Genomic DNA, 21,852 nt, shown 5'->3' on the forward strand with positions numbered 1-21,852 from the left:
CATTACCTGATGAGGTAACATAGAAAGAGTAGAGGGAGTATTATCCCGTGATAACTTCTGTGAAGACTTGGAAATGGGAAGGGGCAGCCACCACACTGGCTTGAGTTCAATTTGGCAGTCTCACTGATGTGCTGGGAGCGTCCTTAGATCTAATGCCATCAGGACATGTTGGGAAATCATAGGAGCCTAGGGTGCTTTGCTCTCAGTCCTACTTTACCCTTCACAAGGTCAACTTCTGCATCCCCCACATGTAGGTATAGAGATAAGTATTTTTACATAAAAAAATCACCATGCTAAAAGGTAATTATACTTCAATGATTGAGGGAAAATTTGTGTCATATTCATACATTAAGACTGAACACACCATGTTTACACAAAGCATGGTGAATTATCGGAATACAAATTTAAGTGAATGAAACCAGACCAAAAAAAAAATCAAAAACATAGTATGACTCAAATTTTTTGTTGTTCAAAACCAGGAGGAGGGGAAACTGATTTCCTGGTAAACATTTCTATTGCTCTGATGACATCATGATCAAGTTTGCAAAAAACGCTTACAGTTATGAATGTTATTGTTTATAAGTGTGGAAAATATCATGACATGAGAGTTTATATCTTCATCCACAAGTAGGAAAAAAGAGAGAAAGCCTAGAATGAAGTGGAGGTGAGTCTTTTGAAACCTTAAAGCCTGCCCCAACCCTCTCTAACAAGGCCAAACCTCCACATCCTTCCACTAACTAGAAACCAAGTGTTCACACATAAGAGCATATGAAGAAGGGTCCTTCTCATTCAAACTACCACATTCGTCTCTCTAGCTTCCATAGGCTTGTGACCATATCATAATACAAAATAAATTTAGTCCAACTTCAGGAGGCCTCATAGTCTTTTACAATATTTTTACTGCTTGTGTCCAAAGTGTCTCCTTATACTTCGGCAAATATTTAATGAAAAATAAAATTCAGAACAAACTAAATATTTTCCACATGTAATGGCACAAAATATACATTACCAATCCATAAAGAAGGAATGATGCATAGTAAGGAAGTACTGAGCCAAAGTGAGACCAAAGCCTATCAGGTCAAACTCAAATCTATGCCTAATCAAAGGGTTAAGTTAGCTCCAACCTGTTGAGTTGGGTGTCTGTAATACATTCTGCTTTCTTTGACTGTCTTCACTGCCTGTCTGTAGCTCTCTTATGCAATATCCTATAACTCTGGCAAATCTAACATCTCAGAACCTTGAAAGCAGTCCAGGCTTCAATTCCATAGGTTCATACTATAGTCTCTCAGGGTTTCTAGGCAGTGGCTCCCCTGCCACATGTAGCCTCAACAGCTTTCCTATCCACACATGAAGATCCATAACCCCTTTAGTTTTGTCTACTGGAGAGCCACTGTCATATGCAGAGCACTGCCAAGTTCAAATTCCCATTTGGAGTGAAGACTGTCCTGCTACATTTTCAGCAAAATTTGTTTGTTTTTGCTTTTTTGAAGCAGAAATTTCTCATGCATTTTTAAAAATGAATTTTGTCCTGATCCACTTTCTTTATTCCATTCCCAATCAGATTTACTTCATCACTTTTATCACACACCTTGGTTTCAACTTTAAAGTTCCCATTAAAGTTACTATTTTTCCCCAGACTGTAAATTTTGTAATTTTTTTACCCAATTGTTCTTTTTTTTTCTCTGTAGACACTCATGAGAGTGATAACCACATGGCATGACTAATTACCTCATAATAGAATCAACATTAGGCTACCTTGAAATCTCCTCCACTAAGGAAAGTAGTCCATTACTTTTAAATGTAGCTTCATACAAATCTATGTTAAAGGAAAAATATAGCCACAGTCTTTGCCAAAATATCATAAGACAGGTTCCTAACCCAGGTGCTAATTATTTTTCACAGAAACCCTTTTGTGTGTGCCTCCACAGACCACATTATTATCATCACTGTCTTCCAAGTTCTGTCTAGAATACCCCATCAATCTCTGCTTACAACATCAAACGGACTTCATAGTTCAAAGTCCCAAAGTCTTCCAAATTCCTCCAAAAAAAAGACACACGATGAGGTCTGCCACAGCAATAACTTGCTGCCTGGTACCAACTTCTCAGGTTTTTTTTCTGCTTTATTGTAATGCTGCTTTAACATAATGTATAGTGAAAATATTGTCTTCTACATTAAATGTAACCATAGAGTCAAGAAGCACAGAAATCACTAAGATTCTTCTCTTCACATGGCAGGACGTCTTTTTGTTCAATTGACAGGGAGCAGAGTGGTGAACTGTATGCAAAATGTGTATCGGGAAATATTTCCTTGTCAATACCAAGATGTTGTCATATATACATATGTGTGTATGATATATGTACACACACACACACACACACACACACACACACACATATATACATATCAAGAAATGAGGAAGTTAAAAGATCAGAATGGCTCTGAATGCCACTACCTTTAGAATGATGTGATTTTCAGTTAAGACAATGCAGAATTTGAAACAGCACAAAGCTGAAGATATACAAAGAGCAAAGCCCACAGAAGGAAAGAGAAGGAAATTCAGAGGAAAATCACTTATTCCATGAGGATAGAAAGTTTTGCTGCTGGGAATGAAGCATTGGGCTAGCAACTTGGAGTTCTCCCTGGTGACAAGGGCAGTAGGCATAATTAAGTAAAAGTATAACATTTCCTTTGGGAACCACTTTCTCTCGTACTAGTAGCTTTCTCACGAATCCTGGTCTAAAGTGAGAGAAGGGAAAAAAACCTTCCCTCTTTATCTTCTCCGGCAGTTACAGTTTTGACTTCAGTGCTGAGATAGACTTCAGGTTTTGGAACAAAACATATCCCTTCTTTCTCCAAGTTCCATGCCTTGCAGATATCTACAGTTCTGTTTCAGTATTCTGCATCTTTTTGTTCCATTAGGACACAAAACTTTAACAGCAACTACAAATAAAAAAATAAAGAAAAAACAAGAAACAAGTAAGAATAATTCTGCTATGTTTTAATAAGAATAACAAAATTTAAACTACCATTCCTTTGTATGCAATTAACAGAAAATATTGTTAATGAAAAATGCATTTGATTGGATTTTATAGTGAGATTTAAATTCCAATGAGTAATCGCTATCACAATTCAGTTAGACACACCACAAGTGTACAGTAACCATGGCAGCCAGTGGTGCCTGGACTGGAGTGCAGCAGACTGGCAATCCCTAACAAGGAACGTAGAAAGTTATCTAGAGAGACAAACCTGTTCCAAGGAAACATAAGAAGTTTCTCATAAAACAAATAGTGCAGTAGATATGTATTATTTTCAGTGTAGCATTCACTTCTTCCCCTTTGGTGATTTAAACTAAGCTCTTTTTTTCCATGGGTCCAAAAAGAATTAAAACTGGTATTTACATTTTTCCAAATTAACTTGGAAAAGTAAAGGAGTGTTCTTATTGTCTACTTGATTTTTCTTTTCTTTTGTTTCTTGTTTCATTTTGCTGTTTTATGTGCATTGGTGTTTTGCTTGCATGTATGTCTTTATGAGGGTGTCGGATCCCTAGAACTGAAGTTCCAGACAGTGTTGAGCTGCCATACAGCTGCCGGAAATTGAAGCTGGGTCATGTGGAAGAGCAACCAGTGCTCTTAACCACACAGCCATCTCTCCTGTCCTTCAACGTTGATTTTTTTTATTTTATTTAATTGTGGTCTCTGGTATATGAGTCCTTGAAGTTCATTTAATCTTTTTTTTTTCTTAGCTCAAGACATGATCAATATAGCTCACTGGCTTTGTGTCTGCTTGGGGCAAAAAGCTCAAGGTCATTACTTGCACTGTGCAAGTCTTCAGCACTTAGTTCATTTTGTGTGAGGTAAGATGGTTGTCAAATTGTCGACTATTACTTATTCAGCCATTGGCATACTCCTGTTAGTATTTTGTTTTCATATGCCATGAAACCTAGAGTTGCTGAATTTTTTAAACCTAAATGATGTTTTGTATGGTACAATCTTACATTTTGAAGCTACATGCATCAAAGTTTAGAATTCTTTTCTTCGAAGTTCCTTTTATATTAACATATTGACTTCTCTTTGTTTGATATGCCACTAATTTTTATTGGCATTTATTTGAAAGACATTACATGGTTTACACACACACACACACACACACACGCACCCTATCAGCTTATTTCGATTAATCATTTTGGTCATGTTTTAAGCACAATTGTTTTGGCATTCACATATGAAGACATGGTCTCACTGTATGTAGACCTGGAAAGCTTGTAACACACTATGTAGACCGAGCAGGTGGCCTTGCACTCATAGAGATCTGACTGACTCTGCATTTCCAGGACTGAAATCAAGGGTCTTCACCACCATGCACAGCCCTTAATATGTTTGTAGTAAACAATATATAACCAAGTGTATTTTATCAGAATTTTTCTTGGAACCGTTAGACACTCAAAATCATAGTGTGATGTGGACATCCTAAGGTTGATTTTATGATGCTGGACCATGGCTCTCAAAGCACCATGCTACTCTTTTAGATTGGTTATTGTTCAGCTAATCATTTTCACTGTATTATCTGCTCTTCCTACTGATAAAACAGTTATAGTTTATAGTTTAATGCTTTGTGAGCATTCTTAACCCACTATTGTGATTCTTGGTTACCAATATAGTAAATGTTGCTGATTTCTTCTTATAAAAAAAAACAGCAAAAATATTTACCTCTGATCATTCCCATTTCTTTTGCCTTATATTTTATTATTTTATTTTCTACCTCATTTTAACAACCTTAAATTATTATTGTGGTGGTATCTGTTTTCAACATTAAACACTTTACTGACTTTGAACCATTTACTGATTCTTTGCCACATAGGGTATTGCAGACACTTATTCCACCAGGAACAATTTCCTATTTTCTGAAAGTAAGTCTTTTGTAGTTCTGTCAGGATAACATCATAGTCTTCAACACATCCGTTCACCTTTTCTTTTCTCACTATACTACTTTATTCATGCATATAATTCTCAATTGGCTGTTATTTCTGTTAACATTTTGAAGACATAATTTCCATGGGTTTCTGGCCTCTTTTGTGTACTGTCAGTCTAATTCTGGTTCTTTTGTAATAGATCTGTCTTTTCTCTTTACTTGCATTTTTTTTTAAACCACTGGCTTTAGCGGTGCATTTCACCACAACGGACCTAGTTTATGATTTGTTTATATTAATTCTGCCTAGTTTTAAAATATAGCTAGAGCCTCAGATTATTACCTTGTAATCATTCTCTTTATTCTTTTTTGATGAAATGATTCTAAATATATGTTGAAATTTGCATTTTCTTCCAAGTACATTTAACATTACTTTTCATTCCTTTCTTACTTCATTTGGACAATTTAATTATCAATTTCATATATTCAATACTTAGTTTTTACTGGTTTATTTAACTGGACCACAACTCCCTTTTAAAGGCTGTATTTGTGGAAGAGGAAATAAGGGAGCATATACATCTACGTGTATGTAGGGGTCAGATTATAACCTTAGTTGTCATTCCTACATTGCCATCCACCTTGAGATTTTTGAAGCAATACCTTTCAGTGGTCTGCAGTTCACCAAGTGTAGACTAGGATACCAATACAGAAAGCACTAGAGGGCTACCATCATGCTTGGATAGTGTCGTAGTTAGAGTTCCATTGCTGTGAAGAAAAACCACGACCACACTACTGTTATAAAGAAGCACATTTAATCGGGACTGGCTTATGGTCATGCCTTGGACATATGACACTTCAAACCCTTCCCTCCACAGTGACAGCCTTCCTCCAATTAGGGCAGACCTACTCCCACAAGCCACACTTTCTAATAGTGACACTACTTATGAGCAAAGCATTCAAACATGTGATGATTCTTTGTGAGGTTGGGTGGTAAGAAGGCATTCCTATTCAAATAATCACGCATGGCAAATGATTTCCTTGATAAAGTCTTTCTATAGCCCTGGATTATAACTCTTCATTTACTGTCCTAGCTAGAGTCAATATCAATATACTAATTTCAATTCCTATGCAAGTATCACTTATTTAAAAAATATTGAAATATGATCATTGTAGCTTGCTTTTAAAAACATATGTTTAAATATTTATAATTGTAATATATCTTCTTAAATTTTCATTGAACATCCATGTACCTTTGGTTAAAAAATAATCTCTGAAATATTTTATCTGTCAGTTTGTATCCAGAAATCCAGTAGCATTGCCAGCAAGGAATTGGGTGCTCATCTGGAGGCTATGTTGGTCACATAAATTCAAGCTTCAAACCTGTTTTTGATTTCTGATCTCAGTGAAATTTGCATGTCTCTTCCCCATCTTGTGTGAGGAAAGCCCCAATTCTCTTCCTGATCTATGGGTAGATATTATTTAAATTGAGAATGAAAGGCCAGAAATATGTCTTACCAAACCTGATGGTTTGATTTGTGTCCATAAGTACCACATGATGGAAAAAGATACTTGCCTCCTACAAGTTGTGTTACTTGTATATCATGCTCCCTCACATATAATATAGAAAGATAGATAGGTAAATATATACATACATACATACATACATACATACATACATACATACATACATGCCTAAATAGGATAGACAGGCAGGCAGGCAGGCAGGCAAATAGACAAATAAATGTAACAAAAGTATTGAAAATGAAGTGTTTTCTAGTGGTATCAGTTGGATAAATTTAAACGCATAGTTTCAAATGTTGACTGTTTTGCCTTTTTTCTCCAGATGCAGAGAAGTTAAAACTTTTTCCTGTTGACAAAGCCATTCACAGGCCCTGCCTTCATGACAGAATTTTATTATCACATACCTAGCTTGAAAGGTTCCTTAGTTTTTCAGGTAAGGTGGAACAAGATTAATTCCTGCTTGCTTCTCACCCAAATGCAACCAAAAGTTCTGCACCTAGAAACAAAATCTTACTTTCTGTTTTATCATTGTTCTCATTATTTTTATTATTCCTTTTTCTTATTCAAATTTCAGTTATGTTTTGACATATTGTCATGAGTGATCTTACACTTTCTTAAATAATTCTAACTATATGGTCATTGTAGTCTACCCTCTTAGTAGAATCCTACATGTCATTTGAATTTTCATCTACTTTAATATTAATGAAGACTAAGACATGTTCCTATTCATAATAGTTATTGATTTTGACACAAGTATGCCCCCATAGGAAACATATATTTACAAAGACCCCTAGGGAAGTATTACTGAATCTTTAATAGGCTCATGATTCACCTTAAAAATCTCATTAAAATGCAGATCCCTTGTTTAGAAAGTGAATTATTATGTGATGTCAAGGTCACTGAAACCTCAGGGCTCACATTTTGAGGAGTAAGGCTCAATGAGGTTATGCCATACTTTATTTAAGGAGATGACCCTCCAACACCCATTAAAAATATTAATAATACTACCTAATTCTTTCCTCAAGGTATTCATATTATTTATATTTAATGTATTATTTCTAACTTTCCAAAGAGATATACAAACATTCCTCTTAAATGCTATGTGTCATATTTTCCCACAGCTATTTGGGGTAAGTAAGTCTTGTAATAGATATTATGTATATTTCTGTATCCTTGAGTTTCCCTACTCAGGGAAGACCACAGAGAAAAAACTGAGAACACAATCACTTATTTAAGAAAAATAAGATAAAGAGAGTCGATGGACATTATCCAGGGATGAACATGATATCAATGGCCTTGTTTTCTGCTTTTTTGAAAAAACAACAATAATATACACAATGACAACAGCAATTTTTACCTGTCTACCAGCTATGCTGGACACTTTAAAAATTAGAAACAATCTGAAGATACCCTGTGGAGAGTGAGTCTGGTGTCCTTAAGAATTATCTGTCTTGTGTTATTAAAGGTGAACATTATTGCCTGTGGTGAACCATAATACATTGTTTTCTAGCTGTGATATTGCTTAAGGAAAAAATCTACAGTCTACTAACTTCCTTACTTCATAACCTGATTGAAACAAACTCTCCAAAGAACCTTAATGGAATGGTCTTTTTTATATACTTTAATATGGATTACTAACTGCCCATATAATAAGAATCAAAAACAAAAATGGATTTAAAATGTAGAGTAGAATCTTGGAACTCAAGATAATGTTTATGTCAATCATCAAAAAATGAATATTATCTTTCATCCTATTATTTCACTGAGTTTGATTTATACCGATGAGAATTTTAAATTGTATGTGTGTGTGTGTGTGTGTGTGTGTGTGTGTGTGTGTGTGTGTGTGTGTGTGTGTGTGTGGTTCTATTTAGAGAGTATATATACACTTACATACATACACAAACACACAGATGCACCTTTTCAAAATTTCTTAACACAGTAAAATTTGTTTAGTTATTATGTAATATAAAAGGAAAGGGTCACTTATATTTAGAATTAGAAAAAACTGCATGCTTGAGAGAATATGTGTTTGTGTCAAAAACACAAAATTCTTCTGAAGAACCTTTATAGGTTATATTTGGCACAATTCAGGGCTTCCTGCCAGAGCATAGGATAAAACTAAGTATGTGCGTGTCATTCAAGCTGCAACTGTGTTCTCAGATTCCCAGCAGGCCATAGTTTGATCAACAAGTTGAAAGTCAGAGTCATCCAAGATGCTCTGCAAGCTACATACTTTATTTTTAATACTGCCCCTATAGTATGCTTCTTTTATCTGTGTACAATTTCAATGTTAACTCAAAGTATCTGCAGTAAGAGTAGTCCAGCCTCTTTCTCAGGAAAGTATCCAAGGGGATCTTATCCACCACAGAGGTGCTCTGGGTGTTAATAGACTCCCAGGAAACTGATGCAAAGTGTTCATAAAATACCCACTCATAGTTAAACTGTTGGGGAATGGATTGCACTGCAGAACTGATGATTTTCTCCTACCCTAGATAGCACTATAACTCTTTTACAATAGTCCCCCTATCCCATTAGATATATATTAATGATCTATAAGTGATTATTCTTTATGAACTGAAAAGCAAAAGAAGCCTAACAATGTTTACCATTTTTAAGAAGAACTTGATTGCCCTATCCAGAATTAACAGTAAATGCTGGTTCCTCTTAATCCAAAATGTATTAACCTTTAAAGGGATTTATTTGCACAGGCTAGATACAAAAGAAATGAGACATTTGCCTATGGAAGATTCTCAAGTTCCACTTTCATTGGTAATGGATACCAATACCTTAACAGAAGAGAGCTAATGTAACTGATGGAAGTTATTGTCTTTTCCATCCTACCACTGTCTTTCTATAGTAGAATTGCCCACCTGCATGAATTTAAGACACGAATCTTCAGAGAACAAATGGTTGCCATGTTATCAAGAACATCTTTCCCTGTGTGGATCTCTTGTCTAGTAATTCCCTCCAAGATCAAAATATTTCCTCATGGAAGAAAGCTTCTGAAAATACATGATGTTAAATGGGAGGCAAATCATCAGGAAATTTTAAGACAGATATTTTAATGGAGGCTGTCTTAAGGAAGAAGCTCATTAAGAGGTAGGGTGTTTATAAGTAGGGAAAACAATAAGGTGTTCTAAGGGAAGGTGGAATAATCCATCTTGCAGGGAAGCTCCTTAAGCTCAGGAAGTAAATAACTCTTAATATCTTTAGGAAGTCCCTGAAACTGACGAAATTCAATAGAACCTTTCCCTTCTAAGAGTATATAAGGAGTCAAGATTGAAGAGAGTTACTTTCAAACAAGCTGTCTGCTTAACAGAAAAGCTACGTAGCCTGAAAGAAGCAGACACCAGGAAAGCTGCATAAAGGGCTCTGCTTCGAGAAGAAGGCTCAGACCAACTGAGCTAATAACGAGACACATAAAGGAGCCTGCTGAGTTGCCTGCAGGTTGGGCATTTGGTGGTATCCATACTTTTGTCTGTTATTGGTTCCCTATCTGTGGTGAGTAGACATTTTTCCATATTCCCACAGGAATAGTGAAACACAACAGTAATAAATTATGAGTGTCTGGTAATACTCAGTCTACAGACCCTAACAAGGCAGGGAACTCTGTGGAGACTCACTGGGCTATGTGTTCCAAAAATCAAGGACATGTCTTTTTATTTTGTTTTCTATTACTTAATTTTGTCCATTTTTATTTAGTCCACACTAGATAACATATTTCCTGGTACATGACAGATCATTAATTTACATGCAACTTTGTATCAGAGATAAGAAAAATATTGGAAAGAGGGGAGAAGAATGAGAAGCATTGAGATGTGTCTATCAGGTTATGCAGTGAATTTTGTTGCTTCTTATTGATGGAGTAGCATGGCGTCCTCTATTTTTAATTTTGCAAAGATGCTAGCAGTTTTTGAACATCATGGTGTACTCTTGACTGATCCTTTATCACCGTATGCCCTCATCACCCATTGAGGTCTGAATTGGCAGCTACTCAGTGCACCCCAAGAATAACTTTGTGACCACAGGAGTCAGTGTTTTCTGTAATTATGCTCCTGGGCGGTGAAATCTGTTTCCTGTTGAGATTAAGAGAGGAGCATCTGTTTCAAAAATTAGGTTAAAGTGAAAGAGGTTCATCTATTTGCTGACATCTTTAATCTTCACTCTGCTGTCATTTGATTTTCATTTGATTTTATTCACCCATAGAATCGCCATCTGAAAAAGTTTAGTAATTGTAATAACAACTCACAGAGTTTTCCTGAGTGCCAGACAGCATTTAATCCTCCTATAAGCTCCTTTAAATGTCTTATATTAGCATCATTTTAAAGATAAAAAATTTGAAAAGCAAAGAGGTTCAGAAATCTCACCATTGCTTTTGAGCAACAGAATCAGAATTCTGTCAAAGCTGTCTCCAACTAAAAATATAAATTTCAATTCTATATATAAATATATACTTTCTATATGTCTATGGCTGAATATGTAAATATAAAATAGGCAGTGGTAAAACTTTAACAATGTCAAAGATTGAATTAGGCAGCAATGTAGAAACAAATGTACAAGAACAATCAACATCATAGTTTAGACACCATTTTTTAAATAGTATATCATGATTCTATTTTAGAGTAGATAATTGGTTTGTCCAACATTGTTTCAAGGTATCAAACTGTAAGTGTCATTGTCATGACTCAAGTTAAAACTGACTCTAAACTATACTCTTAGAGTATATGGACATAATATCTCACATAGTTTATTCACATATTTAAAGACTAATTTATTAGGATTCTGAGTTGAACATCAGGGAAAGACTTGGTAGTTGTGTTATAGACCTGATTTCTTGCTTTCTTTCATTATATCAGCATACATCATCTAGAATCATCTCCATATATCATGTCCAAATATTACATATATGTGCAAACACACCACATACAAAGAGTGGGAACTAGGTAAAAGAACTTCTGAGTGACAGAATCAAAGGCTGTGAAAAGAACAGATGAAAGCCCTTAGAGAAAGAACAATGGCCTGTCATCTATTAGGTCTACCTATTATGTATCACCATTTGTGATTTAGTTTTTGCAGTATTTCATTTTTCCTAAAGAAGAAACAATTAATAGTATATGAATAAAGTGGCTCAAGAGTCTCTGGAATATATAGCCTGTGGATGTATTGCTATGCTTAATCTTTGATAATTCAATATCCAGGGGTGTCCCTTTTTTTTTCTTCATTCTCTTAAATATAGGTTGAGAGCTGTTTATGTGAATTCTTCCAGGATGAATATAGAACATATGTAAAAGGCCCATGGGCTTGAAAGTACTTTTCTCTACTAGGTTTTATCGAGTATATACCAAAGAGTTTATCTGTTTTCTGTATTCCTCCCACCCCAAGAAGATACCTAGAAGGCAGGAGTACACCAAATCTAGAGCTTCTATATAGTCTCTGGCCCATTTTATCCTTTTTTTTTCAATAATTAATTATTCAAATTAAGGGACTGCAAGATATCTGTTTGTAAGGCATCTTCCACACAGCCTGAAGTTTAGGAATAAGTATCTACAAAAAAAAAAAAAAAAAAAAGACTGGCATGTTCATGTATATTTGTGACCCCACTATTTTAGAGACAGAGACATTTAAGATCCTGAAACTCACTGGCCTGTTAGCTTGACCCAATCCATGAGCTTCGGGCTCAATGAGAGACCCTGTCTCAAAAACTAATAATGATGAAATAATCAAATGATAGAGAGATCTCTAGGAAAGCTACACCAAGCCTACCTTACCCTCCCTATATGCATAGCCACTCACACCACCCCCACATACATGCTCCACATGTATGTGTGCATATACCTATACTAACACATGCATATACTACACAAAACACACACACAAACACAATTAATGTAGCCTTCCAATAAAGTATGTATGTGTGGTACACATGTGATTTATTTCAAATAATAAAGATTTGATTAAAATTAAAGAAAATGTAAAGGCCTGGATTAGTGGGATTGCTTTGCCAGCTTGAAGCACAGAAGAAAGTTTTGTGGGTAGAGTCCACAAAAACAATATTCTAGATGAGGAGTACAGAGATGTTAAGACTAATTAAATTAAGGATATGCTCACACTGCTTAGCTTAGTGATATCAACCATAATTTCTGGCTCATAATAGAGCAAAAATCAGCCCTCTAATGACCTTGATCAGCTACAGTGATCCAGCCAATCATCTCTCAGGACCTCTACACAGAATGCATATTTTGTTTACAGGTATCCTTCCAATTTCATAGCCAGAAAGACACCAAGAAACATTATAGATGATGTTTTCACTGTGCTATATGGAAGATCAGAGTTTTTCTATGAGTGTTTCGATATGAGTATAAATTGTTTCCCAAACAACATGTGTATTAAGGATTGGTTCCCAGCATGAAAGAGCTAAATTAATCAATGGATTAAAATGCTATAAAAGACAGAAACTTGGTCTAGGAAGCACATCATTGAGGTTATGACTTTGAACTCTACTCCCCAACCCTCCTGACTCAACCTCTCTTGCTTACCCCTGAAGTAATCAGGTTTTGTCTATCATGCCTACATTTATGATGTTTCCCCTTTACCACTGACTGGAGGAACAATGGAACCAATAGAGCATGAAGTGGAATTGTAAGTGAAAACAAACATTTCCCACTGTGTTTTTCTTGGGTATTTTGTCACAGCAATTATAAGCAGCTAACTAACACAGTAGAAATAAGGTAATACTTGAAGTCACCCTACAGTCCTGATCCCATGCAGCTTCCAAGAGACATCATGAGGAATCTAATTATTTTCTATTTATTTGGGGAAGGGGACAGAGGCACAGGCCCAATGTGCTCTTTCTCAGATATAAAAATTATGGTCAAAAAGGATCCCAAAAGAGAACTGATGAATTTTCACCCAGGAACCAGGGACTTAATGGCAAATGTCATGTGGTATTACTTTATAGTAGATTTGTATAGCATCTACTGTGAGGATAACATGTAGACATGTGTAGAAAGGAGTGGTGTAACCTCAAATCTATTGGATTTAGGAGGTATATTTTTGTATGTGTTTTTATGGGGAGTTTTTTATTATTTTAGTTATATGTAACTGATATCTAATTTTCTATCATCTCACTATGTATATATCTATCATCTATCATCTATCTACCTACCTATCATCTATTAATTATATACTGAATACCTGAATATATGTAATGTATAGTTTCACAAATGTGGCACTTACATACAATTTCAAACTATTATAGTAAGGGCTATTTGTTTCCCATAAATTTTCATGGATCTCTTTGGATTCTTTCTTTAGCCTCTCAATTTTTCTTCCTCTCTATCTTTAGGAACTGAGCAATCATCATTTTGTCACTATAGATCAGTTTGCATAATTTAGAAAAGTATATCAATGAAATTACATTGTATACAATGATTTCCCAGATGGTTTAATTAAGTAAGTTATTTTAAGTGATCAACATTACAGCCAATATGTTTTCAATCTACCGAGCATAGACCTGTAAACAAAATTTATTCAACTTAGATAGGAAACCAATGCTAGATCAAAATAAGGAAGCCATAAAAGTCCAACTTTGTGAGTGAATGAGTTTATTCTGATTACTTCGAGGTATATGAGTGAGATATTACTGACTCAAAGGCATTGTATAACAAAAATTCCAACCTAGAGTGGGTGAGGGCACATGAAAACTCCAGCCCTGGAGGTCTTCTCAAAACTTACAGGCAGTTCTATGGGCCAGAGAGTCTTTTCTCCTGAAGAGTAGTTACTAATTATACATTCATTAAAAAAATGTCCTTGTAAATCTAGAAATCTTTGTGATTTCCTGAAATTTGTGTGTTGTTTGCTTCCTGAGTCTTAACGATTTTTCCTCATTGATGAAATGCTTCAATCTGTAGACAGTTGTTATACAACATAAGTGTATTTTAAACACAATCCTCGGGTTTGTCTTCCCTTCAACCTGCCAACATAAGAATCTCCTAACAGACTTTCAAATTGACCCTTGGCCTTTCACAAATTCACTGGAATTAGAAATTAGTCATCCTTACTCTTTTGCTGTATGTCTCCTACACTTTCTTAAACGATTTATTTATTAATTATATATAAGTACACTGTAGCTGTCTTCAGACACACCAGAAGAAGATATCAGATCTCATTATAGATGGTTGTGAACCATGATGTGGTTGCTAGGATTCAGTCAGGGCTCTTAACCACTGAGCCATCTCTCCAGCCCTTATCTCCCACACTTAATAATCTTAAATAACATCAGTTCTCGTCATCATTAAAAATACTGCTCGTCCAATTCTTGAATGTTTTAGTTATTGCATTTTCAGAAAGTCTCCTCCACAAGTATCCTGTGTGGTTTACTACTGTTAGAAGCTTTAATAATCCCATCAGCTTGAGTGCCACTAATAGTGAGGCTCTCGATGTTAATGAAAATATGCTGATCCAATCACTGATATTTAGTTGAATACTTCCTTATAAGTTATCGTGATCATATTTCCTAGAAATTCCCTAGATATGATATACATACACACACACACACACACACACACACACACACACACACACACACACACATATATGCAGGAAGCCAACTGATAGCCTCTGGAACTATCTCTGTGAGGAAATAAGGAAAGCAAGCCTCCCTAGAGTGAGATATTGAATGGAGATACTTTCGTAAATTGAAATCTAACCTGTTTATAATCTGGACCTACAACTGGATTTGTGCTTCAAAATCTTACTCAATTGAGTTAAGCAGCATGCATTTCTGAGCTACATCTTGATATGCTGTGTTCTTAGGGCCAAGGAAAACCACATTGGGCAAAGAAGCACCCTGTGTCAAAGGCAGCCTCTGAAGTTGTTAATTTGTATATTGTCTGATTTTTTTTTCAGTTGAGGAGATGGGGTCCTGAAAGCAGGATCAGCATGACACCATAGCATATACTCTCAGTTCCCGAGTCAGAGATCGGCACAAACATTGAAATAACTATCTTACTTTATGTTTTGGTCTTATTATTCCTATTGCTGATATACCTTCCCCATTCTCTTCCAGACTAATTGCCATAAATGTTTCTGATCCGTTTTCTGGGCTGCTGTGGTACTCTGTATTTACTGACTTGTTGCTGGACACCATTTTGAAATACATGGTATTTTGGAGTGCATGATACTCTCTCAGTTGTTCAGTTACTCACTTCTGCTGGAAAACACCAATGACTCAGTATGACCTGAAAATATTTATTTTATTTAAACCGTTAGTGATTTTGTTTCTTAAAGAGTATCTTTAACATTTATTTTAATTTATTTAAAATTCTATACATAAGTGCTGTACTTACATCATTTTTACACCACCCTTTCCTCCCTTCTCTAGTCTCTCTCTAAACTTCCAGCTCTCTCAACTTCCAGACCTCTACTTCTTTAACTACCATTGTTACATATCAGCATACACACATAAACACACACACACACACACGCGCGCACACACACACACGCACACACATACACATAAACACACACACGCACACACACGTACACACACACACACATGCACACACACAAATACATCTTGCTAAGTCCATTTAATTTTGGTCATCATATATGTATGTGTATGTGTATGTGTATGTGCATGTGTATGTGTATATGTATATAGGGATGATCACTTGGAGATTGGTTAACACATAAGGGACTCATTCTTAAAGAAATCTGAATGCCCAATTTCTTAGCAGTCATTAATTTCATATAAGCACTTCATTTGGTGGGGGAGATTTTTCACATTCAAGTTGACTGTTGATGTCAACTGGTATTGTCATTGTGCATTATTTATGAGACAGAATTATTAACATTTTATTGAGCAGCTTCCCTATCATATGTAGGAAACACGTACCTGGCAATATATTCTGATCATCTGATTTTTATGATCTTATCACTTCTTTTATCTGTAATGTACACTGAACTTTAGGTGTAGTGGTTGTGTTATACTAATTTTATAGAATCTCTCAACTTGACGTCTCACTCTTTTGATTGTGTATACACATCAGATTCAAATGCAATTAAAAGTATTGTTCTGCCAAATATCTTCCTGAAAACTTCATCTTCCTATATGACAGTAACTTACCTTTTATGTGTCTTGAGTTTTTCTTTTCCTTTCTAGCAACTATTGTCTTTTTTACCACATATATGAGTGAGATGTCACATAAAGCAGGTAACAAGTACATTAGATGATGTGAATGAGATCAAAAAAGAAAACTTGCTAAATCAAGTCACATCTCTCCATATGCTAAACACCACCTTACTTGGAACTCTGAAAACTAAACAAATCTGTTATTCACAGATAGTTTTTGTCAAGTAGAGATAACAATTTTTCTCATAATATATTTTTTCTTCTGGTTTGAACAATGTATTTGTGTGTACTGTCTTTATAAAGTATGGTTCATGTACCACAAGTTTAATTGCTATTTTCTCATAGCCATTATAGCATGAGCTTCCAGACATGAATTTTAAGGAACACACCATTTGCTTTTGCAGAGGTTTATGTAATCAACTTTGAACCTCTAAGTCAGTGGTTTTCAACCTTCCTAAGGCTATGACCCATTAATATAGTTCCTCATGTTGTGGCGACCTCCAACCATAAAATTATTTTTGTTGCTACTTCACAACTTTAATTTTACTACTGTTGTGAATCAAAATGTAAATATCTGAAATGAGACTCCTGAGAAAATATTGTTTGACCCCTAAAGAGGTCATGACCCACAGGTTGAGATTCACTGCTCTAAGCTAATGTAGGCAAATTATGTTGAGAAAAATATAGCTATTCACTAACTGCTAGATTAACTCGATTTTCAGTTTTACCTTTAATATAAAGAACTGAAATGGAAAGGAAAATATTGAACCTAATGTTTTTCTATTCATAGAACAAATTTTTTGTGAACATTTCTTTGATACTAAATAGTAAAGAGGATTTTTAGCTCATTTCCTAAGGCCTCAAATTAGGATTGATTGATTAATATTTCGGTATAACTTCTGTCATCTCGTTTCATCCATGTGGCACTTTAGGCCTTTTCTCTCTTGCATCATTATGCACTGACCTTTCCATTGTTAATGCTTCTATTCTATGCCTGAGTAGAGAGAAAAATTTCCCTCTTTTCAGAGATTAGCTGCAAAGAAAATTTATGTGACATTCAAAGGAATTATTTTCAACCCATCCTTTCAAATGCAATTCTGACATTTAATGATGTAATTGACCACATTAATTTTAGGAAGCACCTATATTTGCATAATAAAAATTTGATTTTAATGTACTTCAAAAGTATGCATTGTTTTAAAATTAATGTATTATTCTTTCAGGACTTACTAAGTGAGTCTGTGCTTTGAACATGGTGTTACAAAATCTGAACCTAAATCGACACTGCAAGATTTATTCCCCCTGATCCTTCATTAATATAAAAATATTCTAATTAATAGTCATTTGCTGGGGTCAAGAAAACATGACACTAACAAAGCTAACTTTTCTTAAAGAATGTACATAAAATAACATACCCTAAGATTCATCTCCTCAGTATTTGTCATGCACAATTTTAATTCTTGGAGCTGAAGGAATTATCTCAAAATAAAAACAATAATATTTTTACTATGCCAACTAAAGTAACAAAGTAAGATAAAACACTTGTGTGGCAGCAAAAGTAAAGTGAGACGAGCATAAAAATGAGGACCGGTGCGATGCTGATGGCTTGTTTGGCCACCCAGCTTGATGACAAGGACTCAGGGCAGTAAGAAAGAATCTACACATATGTTCATAATTAAATGCATACAAAATAGATAAATATAATGAAAGATATCGTGACAAAATAAAGGAATGGGTAACATTTGCTTCGAATCTCAAAAAAGTTGCATTGCCTTCACACTAAAAATTTTCCCTTTCTTCGCAGACTGCCTTTTTATGCTGGAATATATCAGTCTTACCACATGTGTATTATATCAAGCATTTCCATTTTCCAGGGTATTTTTGTCTGATTTTATAAATTCTGTGGTAGCCATTCTTCAATGCCAACCTGACTACATCACGAAATTATAAACCCAAGTGATTTAGTATATGGTTAGTTGGTTGTTGTTATTGTTGTCATTTATTATTGCTGTTGTTGTTATGTCATTTGAAGTGGGAAAACCCACTTTTAATGCAAATATTTTAAGATGGGAACATAACCTTAAATCTGGACTACACTTTCGGCTGATAGCCTATATAAAGTGTAGGGAGGAAGAAACTATGTTTAGTCTTTGCCTGTTTGCTCTTCCTCTCCCAAGCAAGCCCATTACTTTGATAAAATTAATGCCTACTTCTTCAGGAGTAGACCAGCTGTGACACCCATTCTCATAGGTTGAATGATTATTGCATTCTTGGACTATTTTGTTGCTAGACAGCTATTGTGTTAGCTTGATCACAGTCTGTAAGCCATTCTAATCTCTCTCTCTCTCTCTCTCTCTCTCTCTCTCTCTCTCTCTCTCTCTCTCTCTCTCTCTCTGAGTGTGTGTAGTCATATATCATATATATGCTGAAAACACACACACACACACATATTCCTTTTGTCTTATGATAGAATACATGATTAAAAGCAACTAAGGGAGGTTGCTGAGGTTTTTTTTGTTTTTTTTTTTCTTTTTTCACTTTATAGATTGGAGAGCTGTATCTCATCATGGTGTGGTCAAGCATACCAAAGGGAGTAAATGCCTTCTGGTCATAAGAGACTGGTAGTCAGGAAGCATGTAATGATCAGATGAGCCTCATTTTCTAGCTACCAGAGACACATTTCTTCCAGCAAGACTCCACATACTAAGGGTTCAGCACCCTTCCTAAACAGTGTCAGCTGAAGACAAAGTCTTTAAACACATGGACTTAGAGGAATGTGTCACTTGTAAATCATAAAAGCTCATATGCTGATGCAGTAGCTACTTAACTACTTCTATTTTGGTAGTGTTAAGTCAAGCCATTGTCATTCCTATGAGTATTAAAATAAGACTTTCCATATTGAGGGCTTCCACCATTACTCCTTAGAATATACTGTTGATATAGAAGCTAAAAATCCTTTTCATAGAGGGAAAGGGGATGGGGGCTGAGATGGACGGTCATTGGTGGGGAAACTGGGAAGGGGGGCAACAATTGAAATGTAAATCAACAAAATAACCAATAAGAAGAATTTAATAAAAAAAATCCATTTCTAAAAATATATAGTTTCAGGCCATTCTTTAGTAGACAGTAAAAAAATGAATCCTAAAAATTCTGCAAACACACAACACACATTATTATATTGTGCATGCTACATAGCTGTAGGAAAATATGTAGGTGGATTGCTCAGCTCGAATAAACCATCTTAGCATTTCTGTAATTGACCTTATACCTCTGTACTACAAATTTGTTCAGCAGACATCTGTGTGACTTATTTACTTGCTTCTTTCAAATACTAAAGAAAGAAGATGAATAACCTAGGAAGTCACACAACTTTTTGATTTGTTCAAGTGATTTTTCTGTGAGGAAGGAGTACAACCAATTGATATTTGTGATGGAACATTAAGAACCAGCCTGTTCGGTCTAGTTAGCATGTCAATATCTGACCCCAACTCAAGTTCTCAGTGATCCTAAAGTAGATAGAATGAGAATTTAGAAAACTAAACCCAGCAGCCTAGAACAGGATCCTTCCTGTCTCCATCTGCACCTAGAGCTAAGGCTGTTCCATAGCACTCCCTAAACAAATCCAGTTGTACACTTACTCCTAAGATTAAAGGCTGACAGGCCCAAGAGAGGGACAACCTCCAATCAGAGAAAACAAGACCAACTAAAACCAGAAATAACTAGATAACAAAAGGCAAGCACAAGAACCTAAGAAACAAAATCTAAGGCAACTTGGCATCATAAGAACCCAGTTCTCCCAGCACAGCGAATCTTGGATACCCCAACACACCAGAAAAATCAAGATTTGGGTTTAAAATAACATCTCATAGTGATGCTAGAGGACTTTAAGAAAGACATAAATAAATCCCTTAAAGAAATACAGGATAAGACAAGTAAACAAGTAGAAAGAAGCCCTTAGAGAGGAAACACAAAAATCCCTTAAAGAAATACAGGAAATCACAACCAAACAGGTGAAGGAATTGAATAAAACAATCCAGGATCTAAAACTGATAATGGATACAAAAAGGAATCATGAGGACAGACAACCCTAGAGACAGAAAACCTAGGAAAGAGATCAGGAGTCATAGATGCAAGGATCACCAACAGAATACAAGAGATAGAAGAGAGAATCTCAGGGCAGAAGGTACCATAGTAAACATTGACAAAATAGTCAAAGAAAGTACAAAATGCAAAAATCTCCTAATCCAAAACATCCAGGAAATCCAGGAAACAATAAGACCAAACCTAAGGATAATAGATACATAAGAGAGCAAAAATTCCTAACTTAAATAGTCATTAAATCTCTTTAACAAAATTGCAGAAGAAAATTTTCATAACCTAAAGAAAGAGATGCTCATGAATATACAAGACGCCTACAGAACTCCAAATAGATTGGACCAGAAAAGGAAGTTTTCTCATCACATAATAATCAAAACAAAAAAAAATGAAGAAAACAAAGAAAGAATATTAAAAGCAGTAAGGGGAAAAGGTCAAGTAACATAAAGGCAAACCAACCAGAATTACACCAGACTTATCAAGAGAGACTGTGAAAACTAGAAGAAACTAGGCAGATGACATACAGACCCTAAGAGAACAAAAATGCTAGCCCAGGCTACTATATCCAGGAAAACTTTCAATAAACATAGATGGAGAAGCCAAGATATTCCATGACAAAAGCAAATTTACACAATATCTTTTTACAAATCCAGCCCTAGAAAGGATAATAGAAGGAATACTCCAACACAAGGAGGGAAACTATACCTGAGAAAAGCTAGAAAGTAATCTTGCAACAAACCCTAGGGAAGAGAGACACATAAACATAATTTCACCTCTAACAACAAAAATAACAGGAAATAATAATCACTATTCCGTAATATCTCCTAAAATCAATGGACTCAATTCCCCAATAATAAAACATAGAATAACAGACTGGATACATAAAGAGGACCCAATGTTTTGCTGCATACAGGAAGAACACCTCAATGACAAAGACAGACACTATCGCAGTGTAAAAGGCTAGAAAAAACTATCCAAGCAAATGGTTCAAAGAAACAAGCTGGAGTAGTCATTCTAATATCAAATAAAATCGACTTTCAACGGACAGTTATCAAAAAAGATAAGGAGGGATACTTCATATGCATCAAAGGAAAAATCCACCAAGATGAGCTCTCAATCCTAAATATCTATGCTCTAAATGCAAGGGCACCTATATTCATAAAAGAAACCTGACTAAAGTTCAAAGCACACATTGC

Source organism: Rattus rattus, chromosome 7 (genome assembly GCF_011064425.1).
Source record: "Rattus rattus isolate New Zealand chromosome 7, Rrattus_CSIRO_v1, whole genome shotgun sequence".
NCBI classification, from domain to species: domain Eukaryota; kingdom Metazoa; phylum Chordata; class Mammalia; order Rodentia; family Muridae; genus Rattus; species Rattus rattus.